The following is a 23,434-nucleotide window of genomic DNA, read 5'->3' as shown; positions in this document are numbered from 1 at the left end:
TAGGTATCATTGAAGTCCCGCAGGGATGAATTTTACTCATTAGAATCTGTAAATCCACCTCCTTTTGAATTAAAAAAAAAACCTAAATTTTGGCCCTACCTGAGGCCGGTGTCCCCCTTTAAAGTCCAAGCCAATCTTTTCCTTACACTGAGCCCATACTGCAGCCAGGCTGCTTGCAATTATAATTCTTCCATCAAAGAAGGAGGGGGGGAGGGATAGCTCAGGGGTTTGAGCATTGGCCTACTAAACCCAGGGTTGTGAGTTCAATCCCTGAGGGGGCCATTAAGGGAACTGGGGTAAAAATCTGGGGATTGGTCCTGCTTGGAGCAGGGGGTTGGACTAGATGACCTCCTGAGGTCCCTTCCAACCCTAATAGTCTATGATTCTATGAAAACCTGAGCTTACGCCCTGTCGCACCAGCACAGACATGGAAACAGATTGTTTCTTCTTCCTCTACAGCCCGAGGAGGTGGGTGGGTTGAGGAACTCAACATTTTCCTCCCTTCTTCAGCAAGGAGGAAAAATCCATGATCTAAAGCAAACCAAGCGACCTCAGTTTGGTTTTTAACTTTCTGAGGCCCAAGCAGCAAACCACCAATGATTTCCTGTGATTCTGCTGAGCAGATCTATATTTCGCGAGTGACGGGGGCCTGCTGCTCTGAAAGCGAGCTGCTGTCTGATGGATAACTGGGTCAGTGAAGGGTGCAATGATCTGTTAGCACAGAGCACTTCCACTGCCTGTCAAACAGTAAATCAGAGCTGCCGGCATAGACCTCCCAGCCGACTCTGTGGAATCTGTGCTCATTTGTGTCCCGGCAGTTCAAATTCAAGTGCTGCCTTTTCTTATTGCTTTGGAAAGTGTGTCCTTCTGGGCTACGCCCCTGTGTTACAGTATCAAACAAGCGCTGAGCTTCCTTATTGCTTTCCAATGGGGTGTCTGGAGGGAATATGGCTTTTCAAAGGTGGATCTTGCACCTGTTTTCTAGTCTTGGTGCCTGGCAGTGTGAAATAGGCAGGCATGCACCTCAGCGCAAAACTGAGTGGCCAAATGCAAGATTTGGGTGTCCTGTTAAGGGGAACTACCTCCAGCTCCCCCAAGGGAAGGCGTATTTGGATCCATTTCCAGTGCAAGCCCAAACCCTGGCGATGGAACGAGAGTGTATGTGTCTAAGTGCTGTGAGTAATCACAGGCGTGTACAGAGCACAGCCTGAACAGGCCATTTGATATAACAGTCTGATCCGCTGGTGCGTCGCGGGAGCGCCGTTCCCATGCTGGTTCTTGTGACTGCTCAGGCAAATGCATTCTGGAACCTCTGCCACCTCCTCGGGGCGGCTAGATTTTCTGGGTGAAATTCCCCCCATGTGAAGGTTTATGCACCACTCAGACCCTCAAAATAGCCTTGTGCTTGGGAGAGGGGTGGCTTTCTCCTCCGATGGCTAACACAGGGCCTCGAGGTGCAATGGGAAGACTCCCCTTGACTTCGAAGGAAGTTGGATTTGGCCCGAAATCTTTTCCTTCCTTTTGCTTCAGGCTCCTGCCCTCTGCTGAAGCTGTGCAGAGTTCTCTTCCATTGTCCCCCAGAGGCTATTTTCTGCCTGGATTCTGACCGTGCTTCCTGGAATCCCTCTCGCTACACCACATAAATGCTGCTCCTGCATTCTGTCCTCGAGCCCCCACCCCATTTTATTTCCTGCCCCTTGCACTTTGTCTAGCTTTCCTGTCTCATTGGCCAAGACCTGGTAGGTCACCTAACGGATGGGTGCCTAGGGCACATTTCCAAGCGTCTCGTCTGGAATTGTTTTAAACACCCCAAGCAATGAGGTTCCCTTTGGGAGACCCCAATCTAATACAGCTCAGTGGTGGGAAGCTTTTCCTAGTATTCAGCCTAAATTTCCCCTCATCACTAGGGCTGTTAAGCAATCAAAAAAATTAATCGTGATTAATCACGCTCTTAAACAACAATAAAATACCATTTATGTTAAATATTTTTGGATGTTTACTACATTTTCAAATATATTGATTTCAGCTGCAACACAGAATACAAAGTGTACAGTGTTCACTTTATGTATATTTTGTATTAGAAATATTTGCACTGTAAAAACAAAAACATATTTTTCAATTCACCTCATACAAGTGCTGTAATGCAATCTCTTTCTCATGAAAGATGAACTTACAAATGTAGAGTTATGTACAAAAAATGCATTAAAAATAAAACAATGTAAAACTTTAGTGCCTACAAGTCCATTCAATCTTACTTCTTGGTCAGCCAATCACTCAGACAAACAAGTTTGGTTTCATTTGCAGGAGATAATGCTGCCTGCTTCTTGTTTACAATGTCACCTGAAAGTGAGAACAGGCATTTGCATGGCACTGTTGTAGCTGGCGTTGCAAGATATTTACGTACCAGATGCACATTCATATGTCCCTTCATGCTTCAACCACCATTCCAGGGGACATGCGTCCATGCTGATGACGGGTTCTGCTTGATAATGATCCAAAGCAGGGTGGACCGTCACATGTTCATTTTCATCATCTGAAACAGATGCCACCAGCAGAAGGTTGAGTTTCTTTTTTGGTGGTTTGGGTTCTGTAGTTTGCACATCAGAGTGTTGCTCTTTTAAGACTTCTAAAAACATGCCTTATCCCTCTCAAATTTTGGATGGCACTTCAGATTCCTAAATCTTGGGTCGAGTGCGGTAGCTATTTTTAGAAATCTCACATTGGTACCTTCTTTGTGTTTTGTCAAATCTGCAGTGAAAGTGTTCTTAAAATGAACATGTGCTCGGTCACCATCTGAGACTGCTATAACATGAAAGATATGACAGAATGCGGGTAAAACAGAGCAGGGGACATAAAATTTTCCACCCAAGGAGTACAGTCACAAATTTAATTGACTCATTATTTTTTTAACAAGCATCATCAGCATGGAAGCCTGTCCTCTGGAATGGTGGCCGAAGCATGGAAGGGGCAGACGAATGTTTAGCATATCTGGCATATAAATACCTTGCAATGCTGGCTACGAAAGTGCCATGCGAACGCCTGTTCTCACTTTCAGGTGACATTGTAAATAAGAAGCAGGCGGCAGTTTCTCCTGTCAGTGTAAACAAACTTGCTTGTCTTAGCGATTGACAGAAGAACAAGACTGAGTGGACTTGGAGGCTTTAAAGTTTTACACTGTTTTGGTTTTGAGTGCAGTTATGTAACCAAAAAGAAATCTGCATTTGTAAGTTCAGCTTTCATGATACAGAGATTGCACGACAGCACTTGTATGAGGTGAATTGGAAAATACTATTTCTTTTGTTTATCATTGTCACAGTGCAAATATTTGTAATCAAAAATAATAATAGAAAGTGAGCACTGTGCCCTTAGTATTCTGTGTTGTAATTGAAATCGATATTGAAAATGTAGAAAAACATCCAAAAAGATTTCATACATTTCCGTTGGTGTTCTAGTGTTATAAATGCGATTAATCGAGACACATTTTTAAAATTGCGATTAATTGTTTTGAGTTAATCACGTGAGTTAACTGCGATTAGTTGACAGCCCTACTTATAACATTTAATCCCATTACTTCCAGTTATTATCTCTCTGACTCCCCTAAACAACTCCCCTCCTTCCTTGGGGTTTGCATCTTAGGAATATTTGTAAAGTCTGATCCTGTGTCTCACTCTCCACCCCAGTCATCTCTTGGCCAAGTGATCCTGTACTTGACTTTTCACCAGGCTATAGCTTTCCTGAAAGGTGGGGCCCAGAACCAGACCAGAATTCCAGGCAATATCCCCCCAGGGATGGAGCCAGAAATTGACTATCTCCCTGAAGACCAAGCATGGTAAAAAGCAAGTTTGAAAATGGCGGTATGTCTGCCCAGTTCCTGGCCAAGTCTACTGCCACTTTTACACTACATTCACAGTGCAAAGCAGCCCTCGGGCCAGGAGAGCCAGCGAGGGTTAGCCCAGCGTATCCTTGAGCGGCACAGAGATGGGGTCTCATGCCAGTCCCTCTCCTGAGATAGGGGTGGCTGGCCAGGAAAGGTGAGGCTGGAGTTTCTCTGCTCTCTGCTGCTTCCTAGCTGTTGTCTTGGCTCACTGAGGCTGCTGGTGCCAACTGCTCTAATTTAGATCAGATGGACACAAACTGCCCAAGATACAGAGCACAATGATGGCTTAAAGCCAACTTCACACCCATCCTCCTGAGCTGTGCAGTGTGTTCCTTGGCCGCAGCCAGGGATCTGGGCCTGAGTGCCCATTGGAGCAACACGGGAGGCACTGGCACTGGAGTAACGTATCCACCTAGAACTCTACCTTTCCCCTCCATCACTGGAACCATTGCCTCAGTTCTAGCACAATGAGCTAAAACCTGCTTGGGGTCCACTTGCAAATCCTCTGACAGTGAATATCAATAAAACCCAATGATTATTTTTCAAGCATGGCTTTCATTGCTCTCTAATTCCCTAGCAAAGAAATTCCTTTCAGGGCAAAAGAAGAGGCTCTTCTCAACAATAATTCCATAGACTTATTGATAAACTCGGCAGTTTGAGCGCCATAACGCTAAATGAACAAGGCTCCGTGTTCTGGGAAATTGCTTTTTGCCACCTAAAGTCTCCGTTATGGCAGTTTCATTTGGATTTGCTCTTCTTGGCTTCCTGTTGTATAGTGCTGCTGTGTCCATCCCAGAGGTGGCTGCTTTTCAGTGGTGAATGGATCAATTTCCATCCAACCATTATTCTGAAAAGTTCTTCACTACCTTCCAGAACGAAGGGCTATAGAAATGTCAGGTAAGCCACAGACAATATAGTGTGTGTGTGTGTGTGTGAGAGTGTGTGTGAGAGTGTGAGTGTGAGTATGTGAGAAAGGGGGCACTGAACAGCCCAGACAGATGCATACCATAAAAAGCTAACAGGTGAGAGGTTGAGTCCACCCCTTGGAGATTTTACTCTGTGGTTCTAGGGCAGGTGAATATCTCAGTGCTGATGCCACAGCGGGGCTTCATTTGCCTGGTGGAGGGAGTGAGAAGACCCAAGCAGCTGAGTAGAAATGCTTGTTTTCCTTTCCAAGCAGGTGGTGTTAGTGGAATTTACCAAAGTAACTTGACCGAGCAAAGCGACATCTGCCTACTTTCTGGCTACGCCAAGTCTCAGATAGACACTGAAATTAACCAGATATGAAAGTGGCAGGATCTGTAGTGTCCTTGGCACTGAGATGCAGGCTGCAGAGACCCCATCTCTGTGCGGTGCAAAACATATGGCTTTTGGTGTGGGTTGAGGGGTTACTGCGCCCTCCAGGCAGGCGACACCTACTTTAAAATTCTCCCTGTTCTATCTCAGCACTAATTATGCTGGCTGCCTGTATTTACGAGACCGTAATGTCTTAAGAACACAATCTGCTGAAGCCAGTGATTGATTGATGCCTTGTTGTGCCCTTGAAAAGAGCTCTCCGGCTGAGCTGAGCAAACTCTGTGCTTCTCTCCGTGCTACTGGGCTGCCCCTTTCTATAGGGACAGTTCTGTTTCCCCCAGGATGAGCCACAGAGCTGCTGCCGGGGAGAGAGACACAGGCCTCTGAGCACCATCCATGGTTCTGCAGGAGGGGGAAGTATGTTACACTGGGGAAAAGACTCCCGAGGGAGATTGGGGAAGCAGCTTTGCTGGAGACATTTAAATCTAGGCTCATGATTCAGAAAGGCAGCCCCAACCCTGTGCATCTAGAGCAGGGGAGACATGAGCAGCCCCTTCAGGCACCATGCTGCCATGGGCTGGGGCCCCCTGAGGCTGTGGAGGGGCCCCAGAATGAGTCAGTGCAGCTCCCAGCTCCTTGATTTCCACTGTGGCGTGAGGTTCTGCAAGCCCTGCTCCCTGAATGCCTGTGGTGCCCGAGGAGAAGGGCTGAGGGAGAGGGCAGGTTTTGGGGGGCGGGCTCCTTCCAGTACAGAGCCGCAAGGGACAATCCCACCTTGGCTTTTGTCCCTTTAAATATAGAGCATCCCCTGATGTCCATCCCCTTATGAGGCAGTGGGGGCAGAGTTTCAGACTCCACCCTCAGGGGAGGGGGCAGGACTCAGCACCCACTTAGCAGCGACAATGGCACTGCTGCAGGTGAGAAGTCCCTGTTCAGGATTTTAGTCTTCCTTTGGGACCATGCAGTCCTGCCACAGCCCTTGGGTAGTTTTGGACCAGGATAACACCCCTGGAGAACAGCAGCACCTAGAGGTCTCCTCAAGCCGGAATGCCAAGGGGACAGGAGGGCTCGTGTTCCCAGTGAACGGTTGTGCTGTACATTTTAGACTGGAGGCTGATCAGAGTTGGGACATCTTAGTGCAAAGTGCGGTGTAAATTTATGGCCACATAGATGAATGTGTGTTCATGTAAGCAGATATCTGTCCATACATTTGTGGCCATAACCCAGGAGTTTTAAAAACGAAACAACCACCAAACAGAAGTGAGCGACTGGTGATTTTTAAAGCACTGACATTTTCTATCTGATTAGCCACCCAGGGCAAATCTCATGCAGCCTTCTTACACCAGGACATGAATCTTCAATCCTCACTTGTGCAAGGTGACAGCTCTGTGCAAGGACTGTGGAATCAACCCCATTGCCTTTTGTGGGGTGGGAAGTCTAATGCAAGATGCATGTCTGTGTCTACTCAATGCCCTGTCACCAGGTGTATATCCTAGCTGTAAGGCACTGGAAGTATTAACTTGTAAGCACATTGTAATCTGCTATGAATTTCAAAGAGATCTCCAAGGTAATAGCATTACTAGATGAATGGGAGGAATAGGCGAGTGTTATTTGCTAATATTATTTTTTACTCTAAAAAGCTTTTAATCTAGATAGGGCCAAATAATCCACAGAAATCCCTATATCCCCCTTCAAGTCCAATAGAAGCAAAATTATTTGTTGGTCCTTGATGATAACTTCTTTCTAATCCTCCCCAACTTTTCTGCAGCATGAAAAGCTATGGTTATTGAACTGGGGAGATGAAACCGAGTTGCGCTGAAATATTTATGGATGTCAGTGAATTTTATCAGGCCAGCAAGAAGGTCTTTTACCCTGGGGCCTGTGTATGCAGCAACTCCATTTTCATCCTTGATTTTGTATAAAAGATGCATGATGACAGTGGTTTAAACACGGTGCTCAGAGAGGGTCAACCCTTTATTGATTTGGGAGTATTGTTTATCATTTGTGGGCCTGCATTTCGAGCAGCTTCTCTGACATGGGCCTCGAGAGAGACAGAGAGACACACGTTTCTCTGTGACCTTCCAGAACCTGTAGGTGATGTGTCTTTACCTCTGGCCTAGATGCAGGAATTTTCACGGGTGAAATCTATGGCCTGTGTTATGCAAGGTGAGAGACTAGATGATCATAATGGCTCCTTCAGGCCTTAACTTCTATTGTTATTGTTTATTATACCTCAGCTGAAACATTGTCCCAGGCCATGTTCAATACACATTTTCTATCTCGATCCCTTCATTTCTCCATGGCAAGTGGTCTGGCTCAATCTGGCTGAAGCAAGGCCTGGGACGTGGTTCAGTCCCCGCTATGCTACGTCCAGGTTTCGCGCCTGGGGCCCCTGATGTGGTACTTCCTGTGAAGAACACAACTGGACTCCAACCCTATTTTAACATGGGGGGCTGAAGGGCTTGTGGTTACAGCTTCTCAGCATTGGAATATGTCCCCTGAGGTACATCCACCATGGAAAATTCATAAGCGCAATTGCAACTCCACCGGAGATAGTAGCAGATAGTGTGGGCAGGGCACAGGTGATTTTACCTGTGTGGCACCTGCCCCTAATGGCTGGATGGTGTCTCTGGAGATGCCCTCCTAGTGGGTGGGTTCCCATGCTGCCCAAACCTCAGCCAGGAGTGGCCTGCTTGTTGGCAGATCAGCAGGGATGGGGTGGTCTAAGCACAGGCCTGGGAGCCAGGAATGGGTTGTTTTAACCCTAGCTCCGACCCTGCTTCTTTGTGTGGCTTTAAGCCAATGACTTAACCTTTCTGCCTCCATTTGCTGGTCTGTTTCTAAGCCTGTTGCTCATCTGTTGTTGTGGCCTTTTGTAATGCCCTGCTCCTCTTTAGTGTATCCCACCCTCTCACTGAGTTAATCAGGCCTGTTTAGAAAGATTGGGTCATCCGATCAGGGAGCATGTGCCATATGTGATCCACAGGGCAGTGAGATTATCAAATTTGTCGCTAGCAAGAGCTCAAATTTAGTCATCGCAGTGAAAAGTTCACGGGCTGCAATTGGTTTGCACGAAACATGCATCGGACGGTTGCTGACAGCAAATCGGCTGCCTCAAGCCAGAAGGCTGGTTCCTCTGCTGGTGTATATCGACATGCCCGCTCACACCAGCTGACAATCTTACAGTCAGAAGAGAGGGTGACCTTTGCTGAGCAAATTGTTCACCTGGCCCTCATCTGGGGAAAAGTGTGCAGTATTTCGAAGGACCAAAGGGGGTCACTGCTGCTCACAGAAATCCAATGCACAGCAGGCTGATCCTGTGATCCACAGCCACCAGCTGGTGAGGCTGCTTAGCATCCTTCTTAGGAGGTATCAATGTACTCTGAGCTAAATCCACCTGGAGACAGAGGGCCTTGTTAACCTGTAATGTGGTGATTACTGAGTTAGCAGGAAGCATGGTCACATTGTTATTATATTGAAATGGCCAGTGACTCTATATCTTTGCATAATTGAGTTAAAATAATATTTACAGTTCAGCTGAGAATTTGAGGAGTGGGGGACCATATTCACTTGGCAGTTCTGATGGGGTAGAAATGAAACCAATGGAGCCAGTCAGATTGCAGAGCTTTACATAATATATGGGTTTTGGCACCATCACGTGTAACTACTCTGCCGTTTTACATTTCCACCTCCCCAGCAGGGAGGGTATGTCCGGAACACCACGCTATCCAGGACAGGGCATCCTCATCACCTCCTTGTGATTGGCTGAGATCTTTCCAGCATAAAATACAATATGGTACCATTTCCCTCGAGCGTGTGGAAAGGAACGAGTCTAGCTAATGAGACCTGATGCACATGAACTAGAAATCCCGATCCAGCCTGTGACTGGTATAGGATTGTCTGAGAACAGGCAAGGTCGTGTGTGCAGAGAGACTCAGCTTTGCTTCCCTATTCTGCCTAATGGTAAACTATCGGAAGTCCGTTTTCTGAAGAGTGAGAGCGAGCGAGAGCAGGAGAGCTAGATAATCTGTATCCATTCATAGCTGAATTTCCAATTGCTTTATTTCCCTGTTAAAATCAACACGAAGTTCCAAACAAATCCGTGTTTTCCGTAATTCTAATAATAATTTCCAAGTCAGTTCTCAGACTAATTAGCTTTTAAGTATCACTACAATTTGTCTCCCCTTTGTGCCAAGCACAGTATCGTTGGCTGTGAAGTGGAAGGAGAAATGCACTCTGCAGACAGTGAGGGGAAAGCACATGCATTTCCCACCACCCTCACACATCCCAGCACAACCAGCCTAAATGCCTTGGAGATGAAATGGAAAATAGGCACTTCTGAGAGTCTAACACTGCCCTGTGCTCCCTCCTCTCCAATCAGGGAAGAAACAGAAGTGTTTAGGTTGTTGATAGCAAAGCATTTCCTAAGGACTTTGCAGAACCGATATACAACATGTAGGTAGAACCAACGAACGTTCGTGCCAGGCCATAGCCCTTCTGTGTGGCTGGGGTCTGGGTCTGGCTGTGCTGCAATAAAATGCCCGTGGCGGCCCGGATCAGCTGACTCAGCCTTGTGGGGCTATAGAATTGCAGTGTAGACATCTGGGTTGGGGTCTGAACATCCGCCCTGCACCCAAGCCCTGAGTCAGCGGCCTGGGCCAGCCGCGGGTGCATTACTGCAGTGGTAGCCATCCCCTCTGAGAGTAAACACACCGTGGAAGGAGAAAATAACCAACAGGAGTTTTCTAGAGCCACTGTGCATTTAACCCTCTCATTGCTGGCTTCCGAGTGTCCACATGTGCCAGGAAGTATCAGCCTTTTACTCTCCATGCCGTTGCTTTTCGCAAGCCCTGGTGATGCCCAATGCCCTTCACCACCCTCACCCCAGTGGCGAAAGGCACAAGCTCTCTACTAGGTAGTAAAGTTACCTAGCAAGTGCTACTGCTGCCCCTTGGCTCTGGCTTTGCTCTCTGTGTGACCCTTCCTGCAATGGCTGATCTTCCCCTTCGTCACCGTGTACCTTCCTTGTACCTAGCTCAGTACTGTGGGCCAGAGCCGCGCTTGCTACTGTTTCCTTTCCAGCCCTGGGAGTGAGTAAGCACGGTCAGAACCACTCTTGGCTAGTGAGAGCTTTTATTCAAAGATCTTAGAGCGCTTTTTAAAGTAGGGGAAATATTATTCTCATTTCTCGGGAGAAAACCGAAATGCAAAGTAGGAAAGTGATGTGCCCGGGGAGACAGAGCAAGACCCTGCCAGAGCTGGGAATAGCGCCCAGGTGTCCTGGTCCCGACTGGACCCAGAGGATCTCAGAGAAATGTCTGAGAGGTCAGGTGGCTGCGTGCAGAATGACATAATGATTGCTCCTAGGGGAACAGCATTGGGATGGTTTGCTATCGAGGATTTTCACCTTGCAATATTGACTGTGCTGACCAGTGAAGGCTTTGTTCAGTGGCGCTGCTCCCCGCTGACTGCGTCCTGCGCATTATTCAGAAAGGCGAGAGGGAATTCATCCAGCAGCAAAGAGCGACTCGTGCTACCTCTTCCCATTTTCAAGGACCTGCTGTTTGCAGTGTCCCAGTGTCTCCATCATCAATTTCATTCTAATGCAAAAGTGTTTGACAGCTGCGTTCGCAGCAGGCATTAGGGAAATGTCCCTGCGTTGATTAGATTACCTGCTTTCCCCCATAGGGCTGGGAAAATGGACCTCAGTCCTCATGGGGGCCATCCCTTCTCTCGTCCTCTGCATAGCATAAGTCATTGCTGGATCAGAATATGAGTTTTCAGTGCGGCTGCTGCTAAAATGTGTTAGCCAGGGAGAATCTCATTAGAGCCTGGACTGTCAGGAGACAGATAATAGAGAAATGCAATTTAGCACTGTAGCTTCTCATTAAAAAGGCTCTGGCTTTGGAAGGGGCATTTGTCCCTACACAGATGGCACAGACAGAAAAGACTGGAGCACTCACTGCCACTGGTGGGGGCAAACCTGGACCTATGCCTGCCTGGTTACCCCGCTTCCTGCTTATAAGAGCCAGAAAAGGCAGGTGAGGTGATATCTTTTATTGGACCAACTCCTGTTGGTGGAAGGGACAGGCTTTCTTGCTTAATGGAGCCTCGGGTCTTCCTCAGATCTTCTCGAAGAAGAGCTTGGGGAAGTTGAAAGCTTTTCTCTCTCTGCAATGGAAGTTGGTCCAATAAAAGATATTACCTCCCCGGCCTCGTCTCTAATGGCCTAGGACTGAAATGGCTACAATGACCTGCAAACAGTGTATAAGAGCCAGGCTTATTCCCTCGTGGAGACACATCAGGGCCAAGACAGAAGCTTTCCAGAGACTTGACAGATGTACACCCCACCCTCCTGGGTGCCACAGATGATAAGTGTACGTGTCACCCTCCTTAATGCTGTGGTGTGATTGGGCATATGTGTCACCCTCCCTGGCACCGCTGCGCGATGGGCGCACATGTCGCCTTCTCCAGTGCCCTGGCGCGATGTGTGCATGTGTTGCCTTCTCTGGTGCCGTGGCGCGATGGGCGTACACATCTCCCACTCCAGCGTTGTGCTGCAGAGCTCTGACTCCTTTTACTTTACACTGGGAGGCTTGGGATGGAACATTTCCTTGGTCCCCTCTTGTTTAACATATGGCGTTGGTTCAGTGGTTTCCCGCTTGGCCGAGTGTCTGGTGGCTGCAGTGGCAGCTAGATGGTGGGAGTTGTTTGGGGGGAAGCTGCTTTTGGTGCTGAGCGGAGCCCCTAGCCCAGCCCCACCCCTGGGGCTGTCTCCCTGGCTCTCAGTGCAGTGGAGCTCCGCTGCAGTGGGGGATTGTGACTGTGGGGTGAACAGCAGGATAGAACTGGCTAGTTGTGCTGCACTCGGATGGAGGCGTGAGCTTGGGGCGAATGGATTCTGCTCCCGCTGGCTGCATGGTGAATAGAGACTGATATGGAGCCTCTGCCCCTCACCGCTCTGCTGTGCCAGCTGCTGCTGCCACAGTAGCAAGGTGGGTACATTGGGGTCATTGCACTGAGTTCTAAGCTGCGGGAACCTACCTCCATGTCACCATCAGTGTGCTGGGAGGGGCCGGGCTGAGGACTGGGACGCTCATGGCAGGGATGTTCAGAGGTGGCTGACCGGCTTTGCCTGGCATCTTCTGGTTGGGCGTCATGGTGTTGCCTGCAGCTGGGTGGGGTTATAGGGTCACGGGGAATGGAGGAAGGTGTGATACTCTGTGTAGCAAAGGAACAGGGCTGGATTCAAGCCCTTGGGGCAGAGGGTGGGGTTGAGAATTCCTTCCCTGCATTGGCAAAGCCCTCTGCACCCTGGGAGGGCTCAGCCCTGGTGGGGGCAGCTTTGGAAGGGGAGCTCTGCTGGAGCCAGGTGTGGCTGTGATGTCCCGCTCTGACTTTTATAATAAATACAAAGGGGCCATGAATACTTCTGACCTTGAACAAGGGCTCACCAAACTGAAGAGGCTGGAGGGACACTGCCTCGGCCAATGCAGGCTAAAGCTGATCCAGTGGGGAAGGGATGGGTGTTTGTGACTGAGTGAGCTGGGAGAAGATGGCTAACCTGGCTACAGCTGTCTGGCGTTGCCCTGGACTTTCCTGGGGCCTGTAGATCCAAATCAGAAAACGAAGCTCCGCTGGGCAGCGGAGCTCATCTCTGGCAAGCTGCATAAACAGAAGGAAAACTGAAGCAGGAGGAAAAATTCCAGTGGATCTAGTGGGTTAGAGCCCAGGACTCCTGGGTCCTTCTTCCATGCTCTGTCACCCTGGAAGTCCTTTAGGGCTCAGTGTGAAATAGGTAGAATGGTACTTCTCTCCCAGGAGGGCTGTGGGGCTCGGTCAACGTATGCAAAGCACTGGGAGATCTCTGGCTGAACGGGGCCATAGAATTGTGAAGAGTGAGGCTGATTTTATTAGAGGGGGTCTGAAAGCAGATGCCGAGGTTTTCCTTCCCCTTTAGTTCTTATGAAAACTGTAACAAAGGGCAAAGCTTTGGGCCTGAACCACCGGCCATTTGGTTTTAGGTGATATTGTGTTTCCATGACAGACACTGCTTGGCTTTTGGGCGCTTATGCTGAGATTTCCTGTGCAGCCCTGCAGCTCGTTCCATTAGAGCTCTGGGATTCTTGAAAAACTCAAGCAGGAGTTCACTGGAAAAAGAACCTCGAAGCCCTGCATGCATCAGCGTTTCTAGAGAAGGGGTCTCCAAACAGATCAAGCTGCGTATTCACTTGCAATTAATCCAGAATTAATCCTGCAGCAGGGGCAGGGAGGGCTCTATAGGAACAGGACCCCCGAGGGTTTCGACCAAGCTAATAATTGTCCTTTTTAGGGGGGTAAAAGGCTGTCCGTTGCCCACAGAGCTTTGGGAAAGGCAGGATGCAGGCCTGAGCCCTCTGCTCTGGCCCCTTGTTCCCACACTGCAGCAGAATCTCTCTTCACCTCTCAGGCGGCTGAGCTCTCTCTTTCTGCTGGCGAGATAAAGAAAGTTGCGTTGATCCCACACAAAGTTCCCAATGTTCTGGTTTCCATGACAGCAGAGCTGATGCATCAGCACTTCACACGCTGTTCTGGAAAATAACCCCCCTCCGAAGGGAGCCCAGTGACATGCTGCTTCATGGAGCCCCCTGGCGCAAAGCAGGGGGGTCTGGCACCAAGAGCTGCAGCGAAAGCAGGGTCTAGCATTGCAGAGTCTAGCACTGTTCAATGAATTTAGTGCTGGATCAACATGTTCATGAAGAGAACTGAGGCACTGCAGCCAACATCACAGCAAACTTCTTCTGCTCAGGTCCTGTAGCCTGGTGCCTCGCCCCAGGCCCCAGGGCCCACTGGTGTCTGCTGTGACTGGCCTCCAGGGGCTGCCCGGGGACCACAGTGGGCCTAAGGAGACAGTGACCCAGCGAAAGGCACATCAGGCTATAGGGACGGCTATAGGCAGGCTCAGTAAAGGTGTTTTTCACTGCCGGTGGTTTCTGGTGCACAGCTCATTCTGGGCAGGACTCAGAAGGGTGCTTTGGGGGAGGTGGACACCAGTGGCACTGGGCCCCTCCCTTGCTCATTCCCCACAGCTGAAAGGGGACGATAACCTTTTGTCTTGGCCACGCTGGGTTGGAGTCACCCCCAGGAGCTCGAGGAGTACGGCCTGATAGCTCATTCCCCATCCTCCCATCTCCCCGATTTTAACACTGTCCTTGAACTGGCCCCTGTCCAATTCCTTCTCGGATCTTCTCCTTCAATGTTTGTTACTCTATGTTACCGGGACCTCTTAGGATCTTTCTGAGGACCTGTCTGCTCAGCCCTTACCACACAGCCACCACTGAGAGCGGGAGACACGTATTACTAAAAACTCAGGCAGGGCAGGTGTCTGCTGGAGCTGTGCCTAGGCATCCTGAATCTCCCCTTTCTGTTACCTGACCGGGCCATTTGCTGGCCCAGCCGTCTGTCTAAATCCAACATTCAGAAGGCGCTGAAGAGATGGTGACCTTGAACGAACACCCGGCTGCCCTACTGCTCTGTGAGAGGATTCCAGAGCCAGCTGCAAGCTGCAGACAGCCCCTGCCCGGTGCACAGTGCCAGCCTGCCAAGCGCCTGGGCTTTGCGGAAGCTTATTGGAAGTCAATAGCAAAATGATAAGGGAGAGAGTGAGTCTGGCTGGCGAGAACCTTCCTCCTCCCTGCTGTGACTCTTCCGCGTGCTCTGGGTGTTTCTGTCCTGTCTTCCTCCCTGCCCCTGACATTCTCAGCAAAGCACCCGGCATGTGCCGTGTTCTGCAGACAGAGGATGGGTTTTGCAAGCATGGCAGATGTATAGGGCATCTGTGCATATCTGGCACACAGTTATCTGCTAACTAGCCTGCTAGTGCAGGGGATGGCCTGCATTTCCTGCACTGGGTCCTCAGAGACACTCTGGGTGCATGAGAGGGCTATTAGCCTTCATCTACATGAGGCCCTTAAAATCCCTCGCTCTTCTTCCCCCAACCACTGCCAGATTCCCCTGCCCTTCTCCCTGACCAGGGATGGAGAACCTTCTCTGGATAAAAGAAGAATCAGCCCAAACCGTTCACCCGTTTTAACTTGTACTGACTCCCCATTCCCTCCCTGTCCTCCCCAAACTGGTTTTGAGGTTTGAAAAAGTTCCCTTCACTTTTTTTATACCCACTGCCCCACACTCCCCAAGGCTTCAGTGCCATTGGGTTTGGACAGAGCACAGATGCATTTGTGCTCCTGGAGTTTCCTGATGTTCAAGATACACTGGAGGGGTCAGGAGAGAGTCTAATGGGATTCATTTCTCCATGCTTGTCTGGGGCTGTCTAAGCTGGAGCTCTCTCCAGCTCTGCACCAACTGAGATTTGCCTCTGGCTCTCCCAGAGCTGGTAGTACATTGTTTGGCTCTACGCAGAGGTGGAGCAGGTGGCATGACTGTCTGTGAGTTCTTTAGCGCTGGCCTTTGCTCTACCAGCTTTTGGTCCATTCACAGTTTACTCCGCATGGGAGGAGAGGATGGAAAGGAGAGCAGGGCCTTGACGACACTGGTCAGTATCCACGGAGTGATCCCTCCAGGTGGTAGAGGAGGATCTGTTGCTGCATTTAGATGGTTCTTGGCAGTATGTGGATTCATGAAAAAAAAGTGAAAGTGACCCGCTCAGGTTCCCTGGATAGTCCCAGTCCCACCGAAGTGCAGAACGTAACAGAGCAAATGGTGGAAAACGAATCAGATTTAGAAATGTCTTTCACTCCTTACACAGTGTTGCTTACTGTGCATGCTTAAACAGCTGCTGTGTTCCTTCCCAGGGACAGTGGAACTGAGCCCTATGTAAAATAAAACCCCAAACAATGTATTCATAATTGATTACATCAGTAGAGTTGGTAATATCATTGGGAGTCACTAGGTGGCACAGTTACAGAGAGTCTTATGAATTCTGTTCCACTTTCTGTATAGTCAGGTAGATCTTTGAGAAATGCTTACTGTCCGTTGCAGTGCAGTCCTTTTAAAGAGATGAGCATAAAAGATGAGCATGAATCTCTCTGCCTGAAATAATCTATTAGGTACAGAGCTGCTGCCCATAGGTTCTACCTATGGAAGCAAACAGAACATTACCTGGGGCCAAGACACTGCAGTCTGAAACAGCAGCAAATTAAATAATGCACAAGTCAGGATTCCAGTGCCAACATTTCCCTAGACCTCATTTCTGGTGAGGTTTGGTTCCATGAAAAAATCTGGCTAGGTCATGGCCAGGGAGGTGTTGCCTTGTGCTGCCTGCACAGGAGCAGTCATGATTAGAGCTGACTGGGAATTTCTGACATAATGTTTGTTCAGCAGGAAATGCTGGTTCATTGAATGTCAATTTTGACAAATTTCCCATTTGAAATTTTTTTTCACAATTGTGGAAACTAACTGGTTTTGAAATGAAAAAGTTCTGTTTTTCAGGTTCAAATGACTGTTTGGAAATTTAAGTTAACTGATAGTGGGGGAAAGAGAAGGTGAGTGTGTCAAAATCAAAACAAAACGTTCTGAAATTATCAAAATGAACCATATCAATTGACCAGGTCTGAACTATTTTTGGATTCTCAATTTGCAAAAATGTTCATGACTGACTTTTCATCCTGAGTTGGAGTGGGAAAAATTTCCCCAAGAAAAGAGTCCCCTGCCCATCATCAGAGTACCGGCGTTGAATGCAAGGACCAGACTAGGTTAGCACTGACCTCAGTACTAGAGATCCCAAAGGAGGCGGGGCAGGGCCATGGCCCCACCCCTTTTCACACCAGCTGGCGAACTGCAGCTGCTAATGGGTGAGGAGCGGTAAGGAGGAACACTGCTCTTCAGAATGCTGGCCTAGCACTTCAGAGTCATGTTCCTTAGCTGGGTGTTCCTCATCTGCAAGGCCCTGTGTCTCTGCTGCCACTCCCGCTGCACCCTCTAAAGGCTCAATAAAGCCCTGTATTAAGCTACCCATTTAACTCAAAGATCAGCCATCTGTGCTGCACTGATCCTTACTCAGGACAGAGCCTTGTTTTACAATCCAGTTCTCAGTGTTGCACCGACAGAGAGATTTTTGCAGTTTGTATCATCATATTTAATAACAGCTTTCCAAGAAAGTGAAAGGAAGAGGAGCAAGCTGGAATGACTAGGTTTGTAGCTTTTATGAACTCCAGATTTTATAAGCTAAAAACATTATTGTCCCATGTTCCTTTGGTGCAAAATCCTGCCATGCATTGCCTAGCCGCATCTCGCAAGCTTTGGTGTCCTCATCTGATTGAACTACTTTGAACTATTTGTTGCAACTCTTAAACTTTCCCAGACCTGAGCAGAAATTGCAAGGAGACAGTTTGCCAATGTTTAAAGCCCTAGATTGAAATCAGTTGGTATTTTAGGAGTCTACTGCAGCTAATACAGAAATTGGCCCCTGGATAAGTATGATTTTGGATCACAATAAAAGCCACATCACATCAAGGCTTTTAGTAAGCTTCATTTTATAGTGGTTAGTAAAGACAGGAGTGAGTTGCAAAGGGATGGTCTCCAGAGTGAACTGGTAAATATAGAACCCAAAACATCAATTAAAATGAAATATGTTTTGGGTCTCTGAAAACCATCTTTAAAAAGAGCCTGACATTATTACTTTCAGTCTGATGTTGTTTTCTGCCTAAGTAACGTTGGAGAAATGTCTTGAATAGCTTCCTAATTCACAACAGTCCCAAAGGCATACCGTTCAGGGGGAATTAGATTAACACTTATGAAAAATAAATTACAGGCTGAGTGCTTGTTAGATAATTTTGAATTAATTTATTGATCTGAGGCTGGAGTGTTAGAAAATGGGGAGTGGAGGGCGGGGGAATAACTGATGGCATTTCGAAATACCCAAAATTCTTTTACTGAATAAACAAGGAAATCAAGTAGCAATTTCCGGGAGACCTGTTTGATTTGAGCAGCTTGTAATGATAAATGGAAGGGTAAAGTCATTAGCTCAACGCTGAATGAATGGGGGGAGATAATATCAAGGAACACGAGCATTATGCATAATGGACCAAGCCCTGAGGTGAGGCCTGAGAAATAAGCTTTTTATTTTTTTTAATCTTACACTTAGTAGCAAAAGAGGTAATTAAAAAAACAAACTGATGATGCTGGTAATAACACAACTTGTCATTTAATGTTAATGATCAAGAAAATATATCAGACATTTTAATACTAGGTGCTGCTAACATATACATACAAGTGAAACTTTAAAGGTGCACTTACTGTGGTCAGTCATGGAAGAGAAGCTGTGCTCTTTGCATTCCTCTTGCATCAAAGTCTTGCAACCCTTTCAAAGGCCACATCATGGCGGATGCTTCTCAGTGCCAGCCCTGGTAGGCGCGTCTCCATCACGGTGCAGCACAGGTAGCATTTCAAATGCCTCAAACAGTTGCAAGTGAATAAAGCTGAAGCAGTGAACGCTGGCGTGGCAGGCAGCACGTTTCAGGCATTGTGGATGTTGGGCAGAGCGCAACAGTGTTCTCTGATACATCCCTCACATCACTACTGCTTTCAGCAGACCTGGAATGCCCCCAGAGCCCCGCGTCAGCCATTTCTAGACAGAGAAGCATGGCCTCATTCTTTGTCTCGTTCCACATGGCTGGGGTCAGCATGGCTAGCTTGTTGGGCAGGAGATACTGGACTTTCAGTCAAAGAACTACACACTCGATCATTCAGCTGGGCAGTTAAGCGATCTGAAAGTGGGACAATTAGTGCCAGCATTCCTGGGGTACTGAAGCTGGGGCATTTGATCTCTGGGTTTGCAGTCTAGCTATACAAAGCAATAAGACAGTTATTTCCACTCTCACAGCTAGTGCCTGGACATCTCCCCCATAGATAGTTATAAATGCAGCCTACTCTTTTGTCCCCAAGTGGTGACATCAAACTGCTGGCTGGTTGGCTGGCGTTCACAAGTTGATGAGATGGGTTCTGAAGAGCATTGCTCAGTGGCGTAACATATTGCTGTATTGGCAAACAATACTACAGACAAGAAAGTTAAATAACTCCACTGCTCTGGCTATGCATGCAGCTGTGTCACACCTGTGGTCTGTGCAGGTCTGTAGACGATCCACAGTGGGAAACAAATGTTTGTAATTGGCGATGACAATGGAGAGGCATGCCTCCTGCTGAAACCAGCGGGTATAAGGAAACTCCTGTAGATGCTGCTTGGTGTCACTTTCATCCAAAAAACACTGCATCTGTTTTGGAGATGCACTCACAAAAGACCCAATGTCCTGAATGGCGTTCAGTGTGTTGTGAACCAAAGTGATGCTTGTGGAGTATGTAATTGTGAGGTTCAGCACGTGGTTCAGCAAGTTTGTCTGAATTTCTTACGTGGTGTTTGTATTGTTTGTTTGTGGTTCCCCGGCAGCCTTGTGTCCCAAGTCTCTGTGTAGTCCGCAGTTTTACCTGCTGTATATTTCAGTGTATTTGTTTGTAAGCTGCCTATTGTGTTTTGAGCAAAAGCGATTGAGAAATAGGAGCTGAATTAGAAAAAAAAACTAACCGCTGACTTCACAAGGAAGAGACAACGTCCACTGAGTTTAATTGAAACAAGTCAGAGCGAATTCCAGTCCCCTCTGCTTCCACATAGCCTCACTCAGCAGGGCTCCTTGGCAGGATCCTAGGGGACATGTACTGCATGGTTAGTTAATGTCTGTGCAGCGCTATCAAGATGCTAATGGCTGAGTCCAAAGAGGTGTTATTTAGTCTGCACTCCTTAGACAAAGCTTCCACTGGGAGTCTGTTTGAACAAGGAGACGAGGGCTCAGAGCTGTTCTGTCATCACCAGAAGACACTCTCATTGGTGGCCCACAGCCCTGTTTTTAGCTGCTGGGGAAGCAACAACCTTATACAAACGATCTCTTTCCTTTATAAGCTTGGATACCATAGCAGAGAACAGCAATTGGAATGATATTGTGACATTGAGTCTAAATTAATTATTCATGGGACAAATCACATGGTTCTTATTCACTGTACTCACTACCTCCCATTGGCTGCAGTATTTCCTTGGTGAAAACTGAATTTAAAAACTATAGTGAGCAAAAAACTCATAGCAAGTCCTTTTATCTGAATCCTTTCATTTCTGGTCAAGAATCGCCTCTGAGCAGCCTTTAATTTTCTCTGTCTTGTTCCACATAAGAAATTACTGATGGGATAATTTCTGAGAGCATTTCTTGGCCTGCAGGAGTGAAAGTAACTTAAAGAACTTACCTGTACGCCAGAGTCCTGAGCGGGGGCGTGGCTTCAACCCGAAGAGGCATGGCCTTAGCCAGAAGAGGCGAGGCCTTTCAAGATTTAAAGGCCCTGGGGCTCCTGCTGTGGCTGGGAGCCCCAGGGCTTTTAAATCAGCCTGGAGCTACCAGCTGCAGAGGCGGCTGGGAGCCCTGGGGCTGAAGGGTGAATTAAAGGGCCGGGGGCTCCCTGCAGTGGCCAGAGCTCTGGGCCCTTTAAAGCCCCACCTGAGCCTGGCTGACGGAGCTCCAGCGGTGCTCTAAAGGGCCCGGGATCCCTGCAGCGGCTGGAGCACTGAGCCCTTTAAATCCCCATCCAAGCCTGGCTGCTGGAGCTCCGGCAGGGATTTAAAGGACCCGGGGATCCCCACAGTGGCCAGAGCACCAGGCCGATTAAATTGCCGCCCGAGCCTGGCTGCTGGAGCTCCGGCAGGGATATAAAGGGCCTGGGGCTCCCTGCAGTGGCAGGAGCACCGGGCCATTTAAATCCCCACCTGAGCCCAGGTGCCGGAGCTCCAGGAGGGATTTAAAGGGTCCAGGGCTCCCTGTAGCGGGTGGAGCACCAGGCCCTTTAAATCCCCACCCGAGCCCGGCTGCCGGAGCTCCGGCGGTACTTTAAAGGGCCCGGGGCTCCCCACAGTGGCTGGAGCCCTGGGCCCTTTAAATCACCACCTTGGAACCCGGTCCAGTCTGGCACAGTGTACTGGCTCTTGCCAGTATGCCGTACCGGACTGTACCAGCTTACTTTCACCTCTGTTGGCCCGAAGATAGTTTCTGATCTCTGTATTCTGAAGCCTCATGTTCTCCACCCCACCTGAGCAGAGAAAAGGGGAGGGGACCTGGTCCTGCAGTGCTTGGTGAGCATTGCAAAATGGGCCAGAGAAGTCAGCCCCTAGAATCAGGTTTCCAGAAAAATAGTTGAGCTTATGAGGTCAGAATTCACTTTCCATGAATACTCTCTAATAATTGCTTAAAATTCACTGTTTCACTTCTGCCAGGGGACAGGTTCAACAAAGTATTCAAGACAAGTGCATGGCATGATATATGGAATCACAGACCTTAAAGAAGAAGTGTTTATTAAAGAAAACAGCTTCATCCACAAATAAACAAAAAGATTTCCACACAGCTTGAGTTCCAGCTTTGTCTCCTTTGTTTACCATGGACAACATCCTGTCTGGAATTTGATATAGCACACAGAGACATCTAGTGGCTAAATAATATATGGCAAGTAAACAATATTACAGAAAAAGGGTATAAACATAGACAATGAAAATTGAAATTTGTAAAAATGAGCCAAAATGGCAAGTTCCTTTCACAGTTTTCACAAGTATTTGGTCAAATACAATCATCTCCTATTCCAACTGCAAGTTTTGTGTTCCTTCTTGGAGTGCTTATGCATTATTTTGGACTATTGCTAGGATATAAGTTTGCTGAGAGAGCCATAAACTTGGTAAACTTCTGCAGTGTAATGTGAAGCTTCTGTTTTGTTTTTGTTTTTCCAGGGCTGAAAGCAAATACATCCCAGGAACAGACAGACCATTTAAAACAAAGATAACAGAGGCTCTCAGTGCCCCTCTGCTGGCAGCTGCCTGGCTTTCTGAATTTACTTGATAACGTGACGGTTAGTGCAGTAGGCGCAAATACCTAAAAATAAGTGAGGGCGCCATTGACTTGGACTCTGGGTTGATCTGTTTCAGAGGAAAAAATGGTGCACAGCCCATTCGGAGTAAATTAGCCTTTTTTTTTTTAATGTAATGTACAATTTACGGTAGTGGGCCCGTATAAATAAAATGCAGCAGTAAGAGGGTATTTATCACTTAGCACATCACCCATTGGTTTATTTTCATATATTCAGCCAAGCGTGAGCAATTTCTCACCACAGCTGCAGTCCCAAGTCTGATCATTCCCTGTGCTGATTAGATTTAGGTTCTAGTGTGTGTGTGTGTGGGGGGGGGAGGGCGGGAGAAGGTGGTGGGGAGTTTCTGTTTCTCTCACTGCAGTGAATCCTTCTTCCCATATCTCTAGTTGCTGCTGTCCATCCATCCTCGGTGGCAACACGACATCCCGAGTGCCTGCAGAATGGCTGCAGATTCGTCACTATGCACAGCATTGGATTTTTAGGACCTGCTGAGTTATTCCACAGTGGCATGTCTCTCGAGCTGTTTCACACCGTCACTTTGCATTCAGCTCCTGCTCAGACACAACCCAGAATCCTTAGCTGCAGAGGCACTGTGACAGAAGTAGAGCTGATACGTAATAATGTTATGAATATTGTAGGAACTGCTAAGCAAGAATCTAATAACACTGATACGTCACCTAGTTACTGAGAAAGACTGTTAACTTATTCTGGGGTAGCAGAATGTTTATTCCATAGCCAGAATGCTTGAATTCAACAGGGGCTGTATGGCACAAACAGGGAGACAACACAACGGCTTCCCAGATAAAACCATCTAGGTACATACTTGAAAGACAGTGGGCCAAGCTACTGTCTCCAACCTGATTTGGCCAGAACTGGAGTTACCAGATCAAAGGGCTACAGACAGTTAAAAAGTGTCTTGGTTCCTGTGAAGCGTTTGTCACTTGTCAGCAGCTGCCTAGGCAGCAATCGCTGTGGAAGGAGTCTGAAGGCCTTGGAACTTCCCAGACACAGGGGATGGTAAGCCTTAGGGACAAGCAGGCATGTGTATCAGCTGGTGTATTGTTTTTAAGATTTATTTTCTCTGAAATGTGTTTGTTCTGAATAAACGATACTTTGCTTTCAGGAGGCTGTTTGGTCCCTGGTTACCATTGTCAGTGCTTTGGAGGGAACAGAATTGCGGGGTCTGAACATAAGTCAGAAGTGATGAGGTGGTCATGGCTGATACATGGGGTCTGCATGATTCAATCTCACATGAGCGATGACAGCCCGAGGCCGAGAGGGGTGGTCTCAGACCAGGACAGATCAGAGATGCAGTTCCCCTGGTAACTGTGCCAGGTACCAGGGCAATAAGCATGTATAAATATCTAGCTAGATCATTTG

At 47.9% G+C, this 23,434-nt stretch overlaps 1 long non-coding RNA gene across 2 annotated transcripts in view; it reads left to right on the top strand.

The window, feature by feature from the left end:
* LOC127034883 (uncharacterized) overlaps positions 1-23,170 on the top strand; it is a 40,708-nt gene extending 17,538 nt beyond the window's left edge. Inside the window, exons 3-5 of one of the 2 annotated variants that reach the window (XR_007769515.1) lie at positions 4,473-4,774; positions 21,918-22,036; positions 22,441-23,170. This is a non-coding gene — a long non-coding RNA (uncharacterized LOC127034883). The remainder of the gene's footprint in view (positions 1-4,472; positions 4,775-21,917; positions 22,037-22,440) is intronic. The other variant, XR_007769514.1, reaches the window with a different exon arrangement.
* The last annotated feature ends 264 nt before the right edge of the window (positions 23,171-23,434 follow it).

The sequence above is a fragment of the Gopherus flavomarginatus genome, chromosome 15 (genome assembly GCF_025201925.1).
Source record: "Gopherus flavomarginatus isolate rGopFla2 chromosome 15, rGopFla2.mat.asm, whole genome shotgun sequence".
Classification (NCBI taxonomy): Eukaryota; Metazoa; Chordata; order Testudines; family Testudinidae; genus Gopherus; species Gopherus flavomarginatus.
This window is presented reverse-complemented; position numbering and strand designations above follow the sequence as displayed.